The following is a 6,000-nucleotide window of genomic DNA, read 5'->3' as shown; positions in this document are numbered from 1 at the left end:
TCAGCTTCTTCAAAGTTTTTAGGTTCTAGGTGAGATATAAAGGCAATATGATTACATCCACTTCTAAGGCGAGATCGGGTGCTGACTCCTTGAGAGGGACTTCCTATGATGAGATTAGTTGGATGATTTTTTACAAATTTCCATGCTTTGGGTAATTCATGATCTTCTTTCTCTTCTGCTTGGCTAGGTTCTTAAGGAGAAGATCCTAGATGATCTACATTTGTATCTTGATGATTTGTGACTTGGTCATTATTTATCTTGAGTTGTTCTAATTCTCTTTCAATTCTAAAGGTATTGACTTGGTTTTCAACATAGCAGGTTGTGCTAACGGCTTCTGCCCAAAAGTATTTTGGCAAATTATGTTCGTTGAACATTGTTCTAGCCATTTCTTGGAGTGTTCGATATTTTCTTTCAACAACTCTGTTTTGTTGTGGGGTTTTTGGTGCAGAGAAGTTATGAGAATATCCAATTTCGTTGCAAAATTCCTCAAGTTCTTTATTTCTAAACTCTCTTCCTCTATCACTTCTAATATGTACAATTGACATCCCTTTCTCATTTTGGATTTTTCCACAAAAATGAATAAATGCATTACATGTATCACTTTTATTGGCAAGAAAAATTACCCATGCAAATCTGGAAAAGTCATCAACAATAACAAATGCATACAGTTTTCCACTAATGCTAGCAATGTCATTAGGTCCAAATAGATCAAGATGAATTAACTCTAGGGGTCTTGATGTAGAGATTACTTTCTTAGTTTTGAAGGAGGACTTAACTTGTTTTCCATATTGACATGCATCACATATTTTGTCTTTCACATAGTTGTCTTTTGGTAGACCGTTTACTAGATCCTTGGATGAAAGATTATGAAAAAGATCCATGCTTGCATGACCTAGTCTCCTATGCCATAGCCAACAATTTTCATTTGTGACAGCTAAGCATTTAATGTTACAACTTGTGATTTCTTCAAATTCAATTGTATATATGTTGGACTCATGTTTTCCTATGGGAATTGTATTTCCATTTAAATCATTTATTAAGCACTTTGTGGATTGGAAAATGATATTCAACCCTTTATCACAAAGTTGACTAACACTTAGCAGATTATGTTTGAGAGTGTCAACTAAAGCAACATTTTCAATAGTTAGGGAAGAATTACCTATTTTACCTTTACCGATGATTCTTCCTTTGGCGTTGTCTCCAAATGTGACTAGCCCTTCCTTTTTGTATGAGAGGGAGAGGAATTTGTTTGCGTCTCCCGTCATGTGTCTTAAGCATCCACTGTCTAGAAACCATTTGTTCTTTACGGAGTTGCTCTTTAAGCACACCTACACATAACATCAAGTAACTTGTTTTGGTACCCATATTTTCTTGGGTCCTATTGGGTTAGTGTTTTTAATCACCCATTTGTAGTTCATATTTTTTTCCTTTATTTCCCTTGAAGGGGCAAGTAAATCGTATATGTCCCTTTTTCTCACAATATAAACAGACTTTATTTGCGTGTGAGGGATTTAGTTTAGGTGCAAAACCTTTCTTTGATACAGAGCTCCTTTTAGCATAGAGGTTTGCAAATCCTATTGACTCGGAAGATGATAGGCCGTATCCTAACCCTTCTTTGAAAATTCCAAATCTTTGGGCTCCAAGAAATTTATCGAAATTTTCCTTTCCATTTGTAAATTTATATATGGTATTGCTTTGATCCTCCACTTTCTTTTTCAATGAAGAGTTTTCTTGAAGAAATTCAATTACTTGACTTTTCAAGCTTTCAATTTCTTTTTGAAAGGACTCTTTGTATTTTGAGTATTCTTTAGAAAGCTCTTCTTTTTCAAGATTAGAAGATGCATTTTCAGCTTTCAAGGTATCACACGAGCAAATCTGTTTTTGTTTGCATTTTGAATAGTTTTCTTCTAAAAGTTTGATTTTCCTTTTAGATGCTCTTAGTTTAACATAGAGTTTTCTACAGGTTTCTTCTAGTTCCTCATATGAAGGGAGATATTCGTCATCGGAGCTTACCTCACTTAGTTCGTCCGCCATGAGGCAGAAATGAGCGATTTCTTCTTCAACTTCTTCGTCGGTTGAAGTTCCATCTAGTTCATCCTATTCAGTTGCGTTCATTGCTTTGAATCTCTTCTTATCTCCTTGTTAATTGTTGTTTTTGTTTTTGAAAAGAGGGCAATCGGCCATGCGGTGCCCAATCTTTTTGCAATTGTAGCATCTGATGCTCGATTCTCCTTTCTCCTTTGATTTTCCATTTCGTTTGTTCTTTAGAAAGTTTTTGAATCTTCTGGTCAGTAAGGCGACTTCGTCGTCATCATCATTCTCCTCTTCTTCTATGATCTCTTTTTTCTTTCCAGCTTTTAGAGCAATTCCAGTAGCTTTCTTGGGTGCTTTAGCTTCAGCAGCGGCATTTTTCTTCTTGATTTCGTAGGTTATGAGAGATCCAATTAGTTCATCAAGTGTGACCTTTGAGAGGTCCTTGGCTTCTTCAATTGCTGTGGACTTTGCGTACCAAGATGTCGGCAGAGAACGAAGAACTTTCTACACATTATCTTCCATAGAGTACTCTCTACCAAGAGCTTTTAGTCCATTAGTGATGTGTGTGAATCGTGTGAACATAGCTGTGATTGTTTCACTTTCTTCCATTTTGAACATTTCATATTCTTTTACAAGCATATAAATTTTAGATCTCTTTACCTGAGTAGTTCCTTCATATGTTACCTGAAGTTTTTCCCACATTTCCTTGGTCGTGCTGCAACCACATATCCGGTTGTATTCTTCATCACTTACGGAACAGTACAAGAAATTCTTGGTTTTAAAGTTGAGTTGTGCCAACCTTGCATCTCCCTCAGGAAGCTTCCCAATGGGTATGTTATCGCCGTCTTCGTTTTTGAAGGTGTAGTCTCCTTCAGTGATGACATTCCACATACGGTAGTCATAGGCCTGGATGAAAATGGACATTCGATTCTTCCATGCTGGGTAGTTAATCCCACAAAACTTGGGAGGGCAGTCCACGGACTGACCTTGGGCAAACATATCTGCCATGTTGATCTTTTTGCCTGGATGTTACTCCGAATTTCAGCAACTGGCGCTCTGATACCACTTGTTGACCTGGTAGTATGTTTAGAGGGGGGGGGGTGAATAGACTTTCTTCGGTGATGAGATTACTTTCTACAAACACAAAAATCTTACCAAGAGCAAGTGCATAAAATTGTTGTGTAAAAGGAAATGTAGCAAATCACAATAACAATATAAATGAGATAAGAGAGAAGAAAAGCTTAACACATTGATATTTACGTGGTTCGGCACCCCGCCTACGTCCACGCCTTGAGACCAACTCAAGGATTCCCAAAATCCACTAAAATCCTCCTTCGGGTGGAGAAGCCAATACACACCAGCTCACAAAGAGCTTCAACAAGGTGCTCACTTAGAGACACCAAAAAACCAGCTCACAAAGAGCCTTTGTTTACAAAAAGGTAGATGAAGATTAAGTGTAAGCTTGAATACTCCCTTGAGGTAGTTAAACCAATAAAATCCTTACTCAATATCCTCTGTCAATAGAGTGAATGGAATACTAAGAGTAGCAAGAAGAGGGGAAGTGAGTTTGTGAGTAAACCCTAGAGATGACAACACTAATGAATGTTCTTGTTTCAAAATGATTTCTCTAGATGTTTAGTAAAATGCCATTTACTTCTATTTATACATTGAATGAACGAGGGCAACGCTGGAGAGCCATTGGGCATTTATGAATGTAAGACAAGATTCAAAAATCGTCGTTCGCAGCATTTAATGTTCGTTGCTGCCCCGACGTTCGTCGACGAAGCCCTATGTTCGTCGACGAGCTCTTCAACAATTTTGTCGACAACGCCCTGTGTTCGTCGACGAGTTGCTGGTTCTAAATTCAGATGCCCCTCGGTATATTTTCGTCGACGAGACCCTGTGTTCGTCGACGAGCCCTTCATGTAATTCATCGACAATGCCCTGTGTTCGTCGACGAGTTGTGGTTTTGAATTCAGATGCCCCTTGGTATCTTTTCGTCATTGAGAACCCTGTGTTCGTCAACGAAGTTTGCACTAAACTCGTCGATGAAGCCCTGTGTTCGTCAACGAGATCCTCCTTCTTAAATTTTTGACCTTTTAAGTTTCTAAGAAGCTTCTTGTCCATTTTGGGGGTTTCTTTTTATATACTTAAAAAATGACTTTACTTGTATTTTGTTGTGCGTGTGTGATATGCCCCTTTCTTGCTCTTTGTATTGAGTTTCACTTTGTGTACCAGATATTTACAAAACAATATCTCTCTTATTTTACACACTCATTTTTCAGATGACTTTTGTACATTTGTCGTATTGTTCATGAATGCTTTAAGAGACTTGTGGTTCTGGTCATGACATGAGTCGTTTTGACTGCTTGTTGGTTCAGATGCCATTCTGTATACCTGAAACATATCTTAGAGAAACGTTAGTGACCTTGAGAGCAGCTAATGAGTTGATAACATCAAAACATAGTAGGAATGAAAGATCTTTAACTATTTGGTCTAACATTTTGAATAAGGGAGATCTTGTTGTTGATGCATGGAGGAAGGTTTCGGTAGAGGTAGGTGTACCTTTCCTTAGGCACCAAAGTTGGAAAAAAGAGAGTCCAAATATGGTTTAATAGGCCTTCTCGATACTCTTAATTGGGAACATTAATGGGTTTGATTCCTTATTTAGTAGTTTGGAGGTTGTGGAGAAGGAGATGTGTGGCTAGAATAGAAGGGAAATTAGAAAGTAGTACATATGTGTGGTTGTCCATTAAGAATTGGGTGGGGGTTTTGAGTAAGAACATGACAGTTATGACTCATTTAAATGATGCTGATGTTCGGATATTGCAGAATTTGGAAGTGCAGATTGTGAATAAAAAGAATAAAGCTATGTAAGGTGTGAGATGGCCAAAACCGAGGCAAGGGAGGTTGAAACTAAATTTGGATGGGAGCAGCTTGGGGAACCCAGGGCCAGCGGGTGGTGGTGGCATCCTTAGAGACTGTACAAGTTTTTTTATTTTTGATTTTTCAAAATATTTTGGTTCTTGTTCTAGTAATGAAGCTGAATTGAGAGAAGTGACAGAAGAAATAAAGCTTTGCAAACAATTGGGTCATACCAGTATTGACATTGAATGTGATTCGAATATTGTAGTAAATTGGATAAGATCCAGTAAATGCTCTTTGTGGTATTTGTGGAATTTTTGGGAGCAGTTTATTGATCTATTGGAGGGAGTAAATTTTTCTAAAAATCATTTGTACAGAGAAGGGAATAAAGTGGCAGATTCTTTGGCTCGACAAGGTGTCATGGGGAGGAATAGTTTTGTTTACAAATAGTAGTCAACTTCCTTGATTATCAAAGGTTTGCATGGATTGGATAAGAAGAGTACGGTTTATATGAGGTATGTTTAGCTGGTTTCCTTTTGGTATTGGTATAGGTTTTTGTACACACCCAAATTCTAACCAGGCCTTTCTGAGAAAACCTGGTGTACTTAGAAGTTGACTTTTTATCCCAAGAATGAGAGGACCCGACCGAGTCCCGACTATTTTAAAATGGAGTTCTAGTTCTTAAAATCGAGTCCCGGTTATTGAGTCCCAAGTCCCGATTATTTTAAAGTGAGTCTCGATAATTTAAATTGAGTCATAGTTCTTAAATCGAGTCCCTGTTATTTTAAATTGATTCCCAACATTTTTCAAATTTGAATCTCTTATTTTTAGAGTCCTTATATTTTTAAATTGAGTCTGGATATTTTAGTTTGAGTCTTTCATTTTTCAAAATTTTGATTAAGTCCTAGAATTTTTTTTTTTAGATCAAGTCTTTATTTTTATTTTTGGGCTTTATGTTGGCAAGAAAATAAAAATAATAAAAATAATAAAAAATAAAAGAGGGGGACCTTAGGGTTTTATATATTTAGGGTTTGTTTTTCTTGAAGCTTGCAAGGGGGCATTCACAGAGTTGTGGAGGTGGAGACACAAAAAATAAAAAAT

This window comes from Malania oleifera, chromosome 1 (genome assembly GCF_029873635.1).
Source record: "Malania oleifera isolate guangnan ecotype guangnan chromosome 1, ASM2987363v1, whole genome shotgun sequence".
NCBI lineage: Eukaryota > Viridiplantae > Streptophyta > Magnoliopsida > Santalales > Ximeniaceae > Malania > Malania oleifera.
Note: the sequence above shows the minus strand (reverse complement) of the source record.